This window comes from Hibiscus syriacus, unplaced genomic scaffold (assembly GCF_006381635.1).
Source record: "Hibiscus syriacus cultivar Baekdansim isolate YM2019G1 unplaced genomic scaffold, ASM638163v2 tig00110443_pilon, whole genome shotgun sequence".
NCBI lineage: Eukaryota > Viridiplantae > Streptophyta > Magnoliopsida > Malvales > Malvaceae > Hibiscus > Hibiscus syriacus.
Window position 1 is genome coordinate 583,855 of NW_024062739.1, and position 15,552 is coordinate 599,406.

Consider the following 15,552-nt stretch of genomic DNA (forward strand, 5'->3'; position numbering starts at 1 on the left):
TTTTTAATGTCTTTTACATAGCCTAGACATTCTTAAAACCTAACCTCCTATCCCAATGAATCGATGATCTAAATCCATGTTTTCAAACCAAAATCAAGCACCCCATTCATCTTGCTTCACATGTGTTATGTGATAGTTGCCATGAGGTTGTGTTTTAGGTAGTATATATTTCATTCAATAAATACATTTCGAGTGAAGATTAAGGACATAACATATCATTATACATGTTTTGAAAAGAGAAAACAACCTTTAGAGAAACCAAGAAACAAAACAATGGCATCATTGATATTTACTTTAGATTAATTTTGCTAGAGGAACGAGAGATTGCAAGATCAAAAGAAAATATAGAAAAATCATCATGCATTAGTAATGCATAAGAAAAAAAAGATAATATTTATGACTATCTTACAATAAAAGGAGAAATATGTGGTTGTTATAAATATGAAAATGTGTCGTACAACATTCAAGAGAATAATGTTCCACTGTTAAACAAGAAACCATAAAATGTGAGGAGATTTACCTCAAATGTTAGATTGGTTTGGTGTGGTCCTAGATAATTTGTATTGGACGAGTTTGATCCATTTTAAGCTTTCTTTGGATTGGGATAGAATTTTTGGCTCCAATAGATTCAACTCAACAAGCTTGAGTAATTATCGAGCCTAATCCTAAATATGGGATGAAACTTCATCCGTTAGGCACAAATCAAGTACTTGTCAGGTATTGATCGAGATCAAATAGTGTAGACTGGTTTCAAGCAGTGGATGAAGCCGACACGTAAGGATTAGATGTGTGATGCGTATGGCATTAAAATAACTCTAAAAACACCAAATACTCTAGATTTTAAGAAAATCAACTAATGAGCCTCATACCTGGGTTATTTTACACTTACATGTGGAAAAAATATGGTTTCAAAATTAACCATGACTTCTTATCTTCTACATCGCTTAGCGTCGATGGCCAATAAGAAACTAAAGATACCGATCGATGTAGGACAACTAGCTAAAGTCGGTGGAACTTTTATTTTATCAAACATCGATGGCTAGACGGTGATATATTGTCAATGACATCAAAATGAGAGATAATGGTGTCATTTCATATATGGAAGAATAATATAACTTTGAGAAAATTTTTGGATTTTATACCCATTAAGGTTGGTTTAACCGTTTATCCAAATCCATGTTTTCAAGCTAAAATCGAGCACCTACTTTTCTTTACTTCCTATATGTTATGTGATACTTGCCATTGGGTTGGGTTTTGGGTATTATGGACTCCATTAGATAAATACATTTGGAGTGAGGATTACGGACAAAATATATCAGGATACATGTCTTGAATTGATAGAATAACCTTTGGATAGACCAAAAAATAGAATAATTACATCTTTGATATTTACTTTAGATTAATTTTACTAGATGAAGAAGTGTATGCAAGATCAGAAGAAAATGTAGAAAAATCATCTTGCATAAGTAATGAAAAAGAAAATAAGCTAATGACTCTGACTATCTTACCAAACAAAGAGATATATATGGTTTTTATAAATATGAAAATGTGTCGTATTGCATTCAAGATAACAATTTTCTAGTGTTAAACATGAAACCATAAAATATGAGGGGATGTAGCTTAAATGGTAGAGCGCTTGCTTAGCATGCGAGAGGTATGGAGATCGATACCCCACATCTCCATTTATAATAACTTAAAAATCTGAGATAAATGTATTAAGTTATCACTTATTCTCAAAAAATTAAACTTTTTACAGTATAATAATAACCATTTTTAAAATAGATATAAAATATTGTTGCAGTAAAATAAAAATGATTAAACTATATCATCATTAAGCATGAAAATTTAGTAGGATGAGGGGATGTAGCTCAAATGATAGAGCGCTTGCTTTGCATGCGAGAAGTACGGGGATTGATACCCCGCATCTCCACATTAGATTTTGAGCTTGTATTGTCAATGGTTATGTGGTTAATTTTTATGTTTACTTAGAGTTAAACATTTAATTAAATATTTTGTTTTTAAATAAACTTTTGAAAACTTTAAATTATAATCATAAATGGAAGTGCTAATATTTTTTATACCAGAACACTTGAATTAAATTTAATATAAACTATTAAAGACTATATATTAATATCTTAGTTAATTTTTTTTGTGTTGGTAACTATTCTTTATAAGAATTGTAAATGAAATTATTGTATATATTTCAAACTTTATTCTTGGTAATAGTTACCTCCATTTCTAAAAAAAGAAATTTATTTAATTATTTGAAATTTTTCTTGTATTTTACATAGTATAGATATTCTGAAAATCTAAACTCCCACCCCAATGAAACAACAATCAAAATCCATGTTTTCAAACCAGAATCGACCACACCATTTGCCTTGCTTGCCATGTGTTATATGATACTTTCCATAGGGTTGTGTTTTAGATAGTATATATTTTATTGGACTAATATATTTTGAGTGAAGATTAAGGACTTAACATACCAGGATACATGTTTTGGAATGATAAAATAACCTTTGGATAGACTAAGAAACAGAATATTGACATCTTTGATATTTACTTTAGATTAATTTTGTTAGAGGAAGAAAAGTATGCAAGATCAAAATAAAATGTAGAAAAATCATATAGCATTAGTAATGGAAAAAGAAAATAAGCTAATGTCTCTAACTATCTCACCAAAAAAAAGAGATATACGTTGTTGTTTTAAACATGAAAATGTGTCATATTGCATTCAAGATAACAATATTCTAGTGGTAAACATGAAACCATAAAACGTGAGGGGATGTAGCTTCGAATGGTAGAGCGCTCGCTTAGCATGCGAGAGGTGTGGGGATTGAAACCCCCATCTCCATTTATAATAACTTAAAAATCAAGTGAGATAAAAGTATTAAGTTATCACTTCTTCTTAAAAAATGAACTTTTTATTGAATAATAATAAACGTTTTTTAAAATACATATAAAAAATTATTGCAGTAAAATAAAAATTATTAAACAATATTAACGTTAAGCATGAAAATTTAATATGATGAGAGGATGTAGCTCAAATGGTAGAGCGCTCTCTTTGTATGCGATAAGTACCCTCTGCATCTCCGCATTAGATTATGATGTTGTATTGTCAATAGTTATGTAGTCAATATTTATGTTTACTTAAATTCAAACATTTAATTGAATAATTTGTTTTTAAATATACTTTTGAAAACTTTAAATTATAATCATAAATGCAAGTGCTCACATTTTTTCTAGCAAATCACGTGAATTAAATTTAATATAAATTAATATAGACAATATATAAGTATCTAAATTAAATTTGTTTTGTGTTGGTAATTATTCTTTGAAAGAAATGTAAACGAAATTATTGTATATATTTCAAAAGTTTTTTCTTGGTAACAATCATCTACATTTCTAAAAAAATAAATTTATTTAATTATTTGCACTTTTTCATGTATTTTACATAGCATAGACATTCTGAAAAGCTAAACTCCCACCCTAATGAAACAACGATCAAAATTCATGTTTTCAAACCAGAATCAAGCACCCCATTTGTCTTGTTTCCCATGTGTTATATGATACTTGCCATAGGGTTGTGTTTTAGTTAGTATATATTTTATTGGATCAATATATTTTGAGTGAAGATTAAGGGCATACCATAACTGGAAACATGTTTTGGAAAGATAAAATAACCTTTGGATAGACCAAGAAATAGAATAATGGCATCTTTGATATTTACTTTAGATTAATTTTGCTAGAGGAAGAAGAGATTGCAAGATCAAAAGAAAATGTAGAAAAATCATCATGCCTTAGTAATGGAAAAGAAAAGAAGATAATGTCTCTAACTATCTTACCATACAAAAGAGATATATATGGTTGTTATGAACATGAAAATGTGTTGTATTGCATTCAAGATAACAATATTTTAGTGTTAAACATGAAACCATATAATGTGAGGGGATGTAGCTCAAACGATAGAGCGCACGCTTAGAATGTCATATATATACCCTACATCTCCATTTGTCATAACTTGAATATGAAATGAAAAAAAGTATTAAGTTGTCAATTTTTCTCAAAAAAATTGACTTTTTAAAAAATAATAATAAATGTTGTTTTAAATAAATATAAAAAATAATGTTGTAGTAAAATAAAAATGATTAAGTTATTTTAACGTTAATTATAAAAGTTGAAAAGAGTGAGAGGATGTAGCTCAAATGGTAGAGCACTCCCTTTGCATGCGGGAAGTACGAGGATTGATACCCACATCTCCATATTAGATTCTTCCAAGGTTGTATTTGTCAATAATTATGTTTTGGTTTTTAATGTTTTCTTAGAATCAAACATTGAATTGAAATTTTTGTTTTTAAATAAACTTTTGACAACTTTAAATTAAAATAATAAATGCAAGTACTCATATTTTTTCTAGAAAAACACATGAAATAAATTTAAAGTAAACTATTAAAGAAGATGTATTAGTATCTTAATTATTATTTTTTTTGACAATAATTATTCTTTTAAAGAATGATAAATGAAATTATTGTATACATTTCAAAGTTTCTTCTCGATAACAATCACCCCCTTTTCTACAAAAGAAATTTATCTATTTATTTGCTCTTTTTAATGTCTTTTACATAGCATAGACATTCTAAAAACCTAAACTCCAATCCCAATAAACCGATGATCCAAATCCATGTTTTTAAACCAAAATTGAGCACCCCATTCATCTTGTTTCCCATGTGTTATGTGATACTTGCAATAGGGTTGTGTTTTAGGTAGTATATATTTTATTGAATAAATACATTTCAAGTGAATATTAAGGACATAACATATCATTATACATGTTTTGAAAAGAGAAAACAACCTTTGGAGAAACCAAGAAACAAAACAATGACATCTTTGATTGCAAGATAAAAAAATGTGGTTGTTATAAGTATGAAAATGTGTCATACAACATTCAAGAGAACAATGTTCTAGTGTTAAACAAGAAACCATAAAATGTGAGAGGAATTACCTAAAATGGTAGAATGGTTTGGTGTTGTCCTAGATAACTTGTACTGGATGAGTTTGATACATTTTAAGCTTTCTTCGGTTTGGGATAGAATGTTGGGCATCAATAGATTCAGCTCAACAAGCTTGAGTAATTATCGAGCCTAATCCTAAATATATGTTGAAACTTCATCGGTAAGGTACAAATCAAGTACTTCTCAGGTATTGATCGAGTTCAACTAGTGTAGACTAGTTTCAAGCAGTGGATGAAGCCCACACTGAGGATTTATGGCATTAAAATAACTCTGAAAACACCAAATACTCTATATTTTAAGAAAATCAACTAAGGAGCCTTATACCTGGGTTATTTTACACTTACATGTGGCAAAAATATGGTTTCAAAATTAACCATGACTTTTTCTCTTCTACACCGCTCAGCGTCGATAGCCAATAAGAAACTAAAGATATCGATCGATGCAAGATGACGAACTAAAGTCGGTGGAACTTTGGATATCAAACATGGATAGCTAGGCAGTGATATATTGTCAATGACATCAAAATGAGAGAGAATGGTGGCATTTCATATATGGGAGAAAAATATGGAAGAAGAAGAGAACTTTTAGAAAAATTTTGGATTTTATACCCATTAAGGTCGGTTTAACCGTTGATCCAAATCCATGTTTTCAAACCAAAATCGAGCACCTAATTTTCTTTGCTTCATATATGTTATGTGATACTTACCATAGGGTTGGGTTTTGGGTAGTATAGACTGCATTGGATACATACATTTTGAGTGTAGGTTAAGGACAAAATATATCAGGATACATGTCTTGGAAGGATAGAATAACCTTTGGTTCGACAAAAAAATAGAATAATGACATCTTTGAATTTACTTTAGATTAATTTTACTAGATGAAGAAGAGTAAGGAAGATCAAAAGAAAATGTAGAAAAATCATCTTGCATAAGTAATGAAAAAGAAAATAAGCTAAGGTCTCAGACTATCTTACCAAACAAAGAGATATATGTGGTTGTTATAAATATGAAAATGTGTTGTATTGCATTCAAGATAACAATATTATAGTGTTAAACATGAAACCATAAAATGTGAGAGCATATAGCTCAAATGGTAGAGCGCTCACTTAGCATGCGAGAGGTTTGGGGATTTATAACCCACATCTCCATTTATAAAAACTTAAAAATCAAGTGAGATAAATGTATTAAGTTGTCACTTATTCTCAAAAAATTAAATTTTTTATGGAATAATAATAACCGTTTTTTAAAATAGATATAAAAAATTGTTTCAGTAAAATAAAAATGATAAAACTATATTAACGTTAAGCATGAAAATTTAATAGGATGAGGGGATGTAGCTCAAATGGCAGAGTGCTCTCTTTTCATGTGAGAAGTACGGGGATTGATACCCGCATCTCCATATTACATTTCAAGGTTGTATTGTCAATGGTTATGTAGTTAATTTTACGTTTACTTAGAGTTAAACATTTAATTGAATAATTTGTTTTTAAATATACTTTTGAAAACTTTGAATTATAATCATAAATGCAAGTGCTCATATTTTTTTCTAGCAATAAACGTGAATTAAATTTAATATAAACCAATATAGATGATATATTAGTATCTTAATTAAATTTGTTTTATGTTGGTAACTATTCTTTTAAAGAATTGTAAATGAAATTATTGTATATATTAAAAAGTTTATTCTTCGTAACAATCACCTACATTTAAAAAAAATTTATTTAATTATTTGCACTTTTTCATGTATTGTACATAACATAGACATTCTGAAAAGCTAAACTCCCACCCTAATGAAACGACGATCAAAATTCATGATTTCAAACCAGAATCGAGCACTCTATTTTTCTTGCTTCCCATGTGTTATATGATACTTTCCATACGGTTGTGTTTTGTTAGTATATATTTTATCGATTCAATATATTTTGAGTGAATATTAAGGAGATAACATATCTGGAAACATTTTTTTGAAAGATAAAATAACCTTTGGATAGATCAAGAAACATATCAATGGAATCTTTAATATTTACTTTAGATTAATTTTGCTAGAGAAAGAAGAGATTGCAAGATCAAAAGAAAATGTAGAAAAATCATCTTGCATTAATAATGGAAAAGAAAAGAAGATAATGTCTCTAACTATCTTACCACACAAAAGAGATATATATGGTTGATATGAACATGAAAATGTATCGTATTGCATTCAAGATAACAATATTTTAGTGTTATACATGAAACCATATAATGTGAGGGAATATAGCTCAAATGATAGAGCGCTCTCTTAGAATGGCAGATATATACCCTACATCTCCATTTATCATAACTTGAATATGAAGTGAAAAAAAAAAGTATTAAGTTATCAATTCTTCTCAAAAAATAAACTTTTTAAAAAATAATAATAACTATTATTTTAAATAAATATAAAAAAATAATGTTGTAGTAAAATAAAAATGATTAAGTTATTTTAACGTTAGGCATGAAAGTTGAAAAGAGTGAGAGGATATAGCTCAAATGGTAGAGAACTCCCTTTACATGTGAGAAGTACGAGTATTGATTCCCCACATCTCCATATTAGATTCTTCCAATGATGTAGGCTGATCTACACGCTTTGATGGAAGAGAGTAGATAGCCTTATTGTGTCCCGATCTAGGATTGACAAGTACTGATGTCCTTGAATTATAAGTTTGGCTGCAACAAAGATAAGAAAAGGAAGATGATTAATAAAGGAAGAATAAATGAAATAATAAAGATAAGAAATGAAATTAAATAAAGAAGGGATAGAGATGGTTGTGGAATTGATGGTCTTGATGGATGATGTTGTATCTCAAGCACGCTAAAGATGAAACAATGCTAAAGAGCACAATCCCGATCTTCACAAACTTGCTTGAGGGGTGGTGATAGTGTCTTCAACCACAAGAGTAATTTTTTATATATGAGATGAGATGAGTACAAATGATGGCAAGCCACTCTATTTATAGGAAATGAGAGGGCTTGGCCGAATGGTTACATGATGTTTCGGCTAGATACATGACTTTAGGAAGATACATAATGCTTCAAAATAAAAGCACATGACTATAGGCTTGGTGTTGGTTCGGCTAACCCTTCATAAAGGGACTTGATGTTTCGGTAAAGATGAGGGAACATCTCCCCTGGCCAAATGGTGATATATCTCCTCAAATTGGTGCCAAATCTCACATGTGCAAGGCATGGGGGTGTGGTCGATAATCGTGGATCTCTATATCATCTTTCTTGGTGATTTAAGCCTCCAATGTTTACAATTTCTTCACTCACTTGCTCTTGGATAAAAAGTCATCTTCATGGGCAGCATCATTCATGAAAGGTCACAATGTTTGGGAAAGGTAACCCTTCATGTTTGAGCTACTTCTGGTGTGAATGAGCTAAAGGTGAGCTGGACATAGGTGTCTTGAAGCATAGTGAACATTATGGCAGCTTCTTGTGAAAAGGTACCTTTTGAGGTGGTAACTATTCATGAAAAGGTACGATTTCACAAATTTTTAGGACATATTTGAAGTTTCCTAAGTGGTGATGATGATGGTGCAGCTCCCCAGCTAAAATGAAGTCATCTTGTAGCTCAAATCTTCAGCTCAATCCAGCTATGAGCTCACGGCCTTTAGACACATTTTCACCAATTTGCTCCTTATGCTCTCCTAATCGTTCCCATGTAAGTTTCCTTATTGTTGCATGCTCCATTTAGCTCCAATGTAGCTCCCAAGTATTGGACGAATATGCCTACATGCATAACATAAGAAATAAACTAAGTATATAAACTTATATAATGTGTAAAATATAATAATGTGAACTATAGAATATAATAACTTATATCTCATATATTAATGATTAAGTTATTATAACAACCATAGATATAATATATATGAAAATAACTATATTAAAAAATTTGAAATAAACATATATATGTGTAAAGTTAGAAAGTTTCTTCCCTTGAAATGGTGGAATAGCCATTGTAAACATGATGTTGAATTGGATCACATCATCCTCCCCTTATTTTAATTGAGTTGTCCTCAAATCGAAAGATCTTCTTTTCCCTGAGTCATTCCATTCGATAAGTACCTTTATGAAAAGTTTCATATCTTTTGAAAGAATTCCTTGGAAGTTCTTGATCTAAAAAGAAAGAAAACTTTCATTAGTAAAAATATGATCAAACAAAATTAAAGTCAATAAATACTTCTTGTAAAATGTAGTTTCAAAGTTCATGTCTATTGAAGACATTTGGCTTTGAACGTTGGTGCCCTTTTGTATTCGAAAAATCATGCCCCTTTGTTCTTCCATAGATATGTGCATTGATTCATGAAAGGTGATGACTCTTGGAATGGTGATGTCCTCATAAGTCACACCCTTTGGATGAAGAATTGCTTCCTTTTGGTTTTCATTAGGCATAACTCTTGATTCTTGAAGGATCATTTCTTTCGGATGAAGAATTACCACTCTTTTCTTTTCAATAGTCGCACCTCTTGGTTTTTGAAAAGTCACGTCCTTTAGTTCACCAAATTAATGGATCGTGTCACTTGGATCATCCTGCAAATCAAAGGAAACTCCTTTATGGTTAATGTTAGAAAAATCTTCATCAACTTTGCGTTTTGTCAATAAACATCTTTATAACAAGAACCTTGATGTATAAGCACTTGTTTTTGGACTAGTTTCCTCCTGGATTAACTTCAATTTTCTTTTCCTCATGGCCTCAACACTTTGTTTCATCTTCATTTGACCAATTTGGACTTGTTTAGGCTTCAAGGGTGTTAGGATGATCTTCTTTCCTCCATGGTTGAATGAATACTGATTAGTAAAACAATCATGAATGGTCCGCCTATCATATTGCCATGGTCTTCCAAGGAGTAAATGGCTAGCATGCATAGGAACAACATCGCACATAACCTTGTCCTTGTACTTACCAATTGAGAAATGAACCATCACCTGTTTGTTGACATCAAGTTCTCCTCATTTATTTAGCCATTGTAATTTGTAGGGATTTGGGTGCTTCAACGTTTTTAATCCCAATTTCTCCACCATAATGGTACTCGATACATTTGTACAACTTCCACCGTCTATGATCATAAAACATACCTTTTCATTCACATGGCAGTAGGTATGAAAGATGTTTCCCCGTTGTGCATTGTCCTCTACCACTTGAGCACTTATACTTCTTTGACCACTAGGGCTTCACCTTCTACGAGAGCACCAATTTCGGCTTCTTCTTCAACTTTTGTTGGTGGTGTTTCTTCTTCTTCATGGTCAGATTCAATCTCACCATTTCCAAGTAGTAACATGGTGTTTCGGTTAGGATGGGACATTGTGTGGATACATGCCCCCTCCCAAGACATTTAAAACATCAGATGTCTCTTGATCATTTAGGGATATCTTTTCCTCGAATATCATTTCCGGGTTGAGAAGCATTTGATGATTCGACCTTTTCCTTGATAGGAGTAGAAGTAGACTTCTTTAAATTGTTAGGACTCCATCTTGAAGGAATAGTAGTGCGAGATATAGATATTCTCCGTAATTGCCTCTCTATTTTCATAGCCATTTTCACCATTTCATCAAGTTCTATGTAATGGTACAACTCTAGTGTGTTGGAAATCTCAGGATTGAGTCCAACAAGAAATCTAGCCATGGTTGCTTCACGATCCTCCTCAATATTGACTCGAATCATTGCCACTTCCATTTCCTTATAATAATCCTCTATACTCTGTTGGCCTTGCTTCAGGTTCTGTAATTTTTGAAACATGTCCTGGTGATAATGAGTATGAATAAAATGTTTACGCATGATACCTTTCATTTCGAGCCATGTTGAGATTGGTCTCTCTCCATTCCTCCTCCGGGTAATAGTAAGTTTATCCCACCATATCAAAGCATAATCGACAAACTCCATGGCTGCCAATCTTACTTTCTTGAGTTCGAAATAATTGTGGCAACTGAAAACATGTTCCACCTTGATTTCCCATTCAATATATGCTTCCGGATAAGTTTTTCCTTGAATTTGAGGAATCTTGATTTTTATGTTGCTCATGTTATCATCAACATTGGCACGCCTGGGTCCTTGTATCAATGTTGGTTCTTCATCATCATAAGGATCTAGGACATCATTTTCTGGAAGAGGTTGTTGCCTTCAAGGAGTATCATTGTTTCGAGTTGGTGGTTGATCTTGTCTTTGGTCTAATTTTTCATGAATTGCAACAAATTAACATTCTCATCATTTCTCCAATTAGTGCTTGCATTTGCAAGTTGGGTTGACCTGCATTTCCTTTAGGACTTTGAGACATGGTTAGTAGATAAATAAAACAAAAAGTAAACCTTACCAGCACACTCACAAAGCCTCTCAAAATTCACTCCAAAGAAATGATAAGATCACTCCACTCAACACTCGTGTTTACTCTCGGGAATATATCTTGGCTTTTAACAATTCCCATTTTGATCTCACTCTCTCAATAGCCTTTTTCCAGTCAATTTCTCTTGCTAAGTCCTTTGAGGAACTTACTCAAGATTAGAACAAGTTAATTATTTCCTTGTATGCGTCGGCTGTAAATAGGTTAGGGTAGAAACAATAGAAGAAAAATGGAAAGGTAGAAGAAATGATTCAAAGGTATTAAAAGAAAGAAATGGTTGAAGACAAGGAAAATGAAGGTATAGAAAAGGAAGAGGTGACTTACAATTCAAGAAACAACACTTCCTACAACCTTTCTCAAGAAATAATAAGGTTATCTTCTCTTAGTGTAGATAAGCCTCTTTGATGTATTTGCAATGGTAGATCACTTTTCTTGGCTTGTTTTATCTTTTTGAATTTCTTTTTCTTTTATTCTTTTCTGAGTTTTTTTCTTCTTTTTGTCTTTTCTTTTCTTTTTTGCACTCCAATTTTGTTGAAGGAGTCTTTTTCTTTTGTTTTTCACGCCAATGACACTTTTGTTGTCAATTCAACTATGCTCTGATTACCGCTTGATGTTGCCTGATCTACACGCTTTGATGGGAGAGAGTAGATAGCCTTATTGTGTCCCAATCTAGGATTGACAAGTACTGATGTCCTTGAATTATAAGTTTGGCTGCAACAAAGATAAGAAAAGGAAGATGATTAATAAAGGAAGAATAAATGAAATAATAAAGATAAGAAATGAAATTAAATAAAGAAGGGATAGAGATGATTGTGGAATTGATGGTCTTGATGGATGATGTTGATGAAATGGAGATAGTGATGATGTTGTATCTCAAGCACGCTAGAGATGAAACAATGCTAAAGAGCACAATCCCGGTCTTCACAAACTTGCTTGAGGGGTGTTGATAGTGTCTTCAACCCTCTAGATATTAATCTATGAATTTTGGAATCAGGATGGAAGGAATGACGCCACAAGTATAGGAATTATACTTGTTTAATTGATAAAGTTCACAAAGAACTTTGAAGAGAAATTAACTCACAAGAGTAATTTTTATATATGAGATGAGATGAGTACAAATGATGGAAAGCCACTCTATTTATAGGAATTGAGAGGGCTTGGCCGAATGGTTACAAGATGTTTTGGATAGATACATGACATTAGGAAGATACATAATGCTTCAAAATAAAAGAACATGTCTATAGGCTTGGTGTTGGTTCGGCTAACCCTTCATAAAGGGACTTGATGTTTCGGCAATGATGAGGGAACATCCCTTTGGCTGAATGGTGATATGTCTCCTCAAATTAGCGCCAAATCTCACATATACAAGGTATGGGGGTGTGGTCGAATAGCCATGGATCTCTATATAATGTCTCTTGGTGATTTAAGCCTCTAATATTTGCAATTTCTTCATTCACATGCTCTTGGATGAAAAGGCATCTTCATGGCCAGCAGCATTCATGAAAGGTCACAATGTTTGGGAAAGGTAACCCTTCATGTTTGAGCTACTTCTAGTGTGAATGAGCTAAAGGTGAGATGGCCATGGGTGTCTTGAAGCATGGTGAACATTATGGCAGCTCCTTGTGAAAAGGTACCTTTTGAGGTGGCAACTATTCGTGAAAAATGTACGATTTAAAAATTTTTGACTAAGGACATATTTGAAATGTCCTAAGTGGTGATGATGATGGTGCAGCTCCCCAGCTAAAATGAAGTCATCTTGTAGCTCAAATCTTCAGCTCAATCCAGCTATGAGCTCGCAGCCTCTAGACACTTTTTCACCAATTTGCTCCTTATGCTCTCCTAATCGTTCCCATGTAAGTTTCCTTGTTGTTGCATGCTCCATTTACCTCCAATGTAGCTCCGAAGTATTGGCCGAATATGCCTACATGCATAACATAAGAAATAAACTAAGTATATAAACTTATATAATGTGTAAAATATAATAATGTGAATTATATTATATAATAACTTATATCTCATATATTAATGATTAAGTTATTATAACAGCCATAGATATAATATATATGAAAATAACTATATTAAAACATTTGAAATAAACATATATATGTGTAAAGTTAGAAAGTTTCTTCCCTTGTAAGGGTGGAATAGCCATTGTAAACATGATGCTGAATTGGATCACATCATCCAAGGTTGTATTTATCAATAATTATGTATTTGATTTTTATGTTTTCTTAGAATCAAAAATTTATTTGAAATTTTTGTTTTTAAATAAACTTTTGACAACTTTAAATTAAAATAAAAAACTAGTACTCATGTTATTTCTAGCAAAACACATTAAATAAATTTAAAGTAAACTATTAAAGAAGATGTATTAGTATCTTAATTAAATTTTTTTTATGAGAATAATTAATCTTTTAAATAATGATGAATGAAATTATTGTATATATTTTAAAATTTGTTCTCGATAACAATCACCTCATTTTCTACAAAAGAAATTTATTTTTTATTTGCTCTTTTTAATGTCTTTTACATAGCATAGACATTCTAAAAACCTAAACTCCAATCCCAATGAACTGATGATCCAAATCTATGTTTTCAAACCAAAATCGAGCACCCCATTTGTCTTGCTTCCTATGTTTTATGTGATACTTGCCATAGGGTTATGTTTTAGGTAGTATATATTTCATTGAATAAGTACATTTCGAGAAAAGATTAAGGACGTAACATATCATTATACATGTTTTGAAAAGAGAAAACAACCTTTGGAGAAACCAAGAAACAAAACAATGACATCTTTGATATTTACTTTGGATTAATTTTGCTAGAGTAAGGACAGATTGCAAGATCAAAAGAAAATGTAGAAAAATCATGTTGCATTAATAATGCATAAGAAAAAAACTAATATCTATAACTATCTTACAATAAAATAAGAAATATGTGGTTGTTATAAATATGAAAATGTGTCGTACAACATATAAGAGAACAATGTTCCAATGTTAAACAAGAAACCATAAAATATGAGGGGATTTACCCCAAATGGTAGATTGGTTTGGTGTGGTCCTAAATAACTTGTTCTGGACGAGTTTGATCCATTTTAAGCTTTCTTCGGTTTGGGATAGAATGTTGGGCTCCAATAGACTTAGCTCAACAAATCAAGTACTTGTGAGGTATTGATCGAGTTCAAGTACTTATAGAGGCTAATCCTATATATGGGTTGAAACTTCATCGGTCAAGTACAAATCAAGTACTTGTGAGGTATTGATCGAGTTCAAGTAGTGTATATTGGTTTCAAGTAGTAGATGAAGCCCACATGTAAGGATTAGATGTGTGAAGCTTATGTCATTAAAATAAATCTTAAAAACACAAAATACTCTAGATTTTAAGAAAATCAACTAATGAGCCTCATAGATGGGTTATTTTATACTGACTTGTGGAAAAAATATGGTTTCAAAATTAACCAAAACTTATTTTCTTCTACACCGCTCAACATCGATGGCCAATAAGAAACTAAAGATACCGATCAACGTAAGACGACGAACTAAAGTCTGTGGAACTTGTGATATCAAACATGGATGGCTAGACGGTGATATATTGTCAATGTCATCAAAATGAGAGAGAATGGTGTCATTTCATATATGGGGGAAAATATAAAAGAATAAGAGAACTTTTAGAAAATTTTTGGATTTTATACCCGTTAAGGACAATTTAACCGTTGATCCAAATCCATATTTTCAAACCAAAATTGAGCTCCTAATTTTCTTTTCTTCCTATTTGTTATGTGATACTTGCCATAGGGTTGGGTTTTGGGTAGTATGGACTCCATTAGATATATACATTTTGAGTAAAGATTAAGGAAAAAATATATCATGATACATGTATTGGAAGGATAAAATAACCTTTGGATAGAGCAAAAAATAGAATAATGACATCTTTGATATTTACTTTAGATTGATTTTACTAGATGAAGAAGAGTATGCAATTCAGAAGAAAATGTAGAAAAATCATCTTGCATAAGTAATGAAAAAGAAAAAGAAACTAATGTCTCTGACTATCTTACCAAACAAAGAGTTATATGTGGTTGTTAAAAATATGAAATGTTTCATATTTCATTCAAGATAACAATATTCTAGTGTTAAACATGAAACAATGTAGCTCAAATGGTAGAGCGCTCGCTTAGCAAGCAAGAGG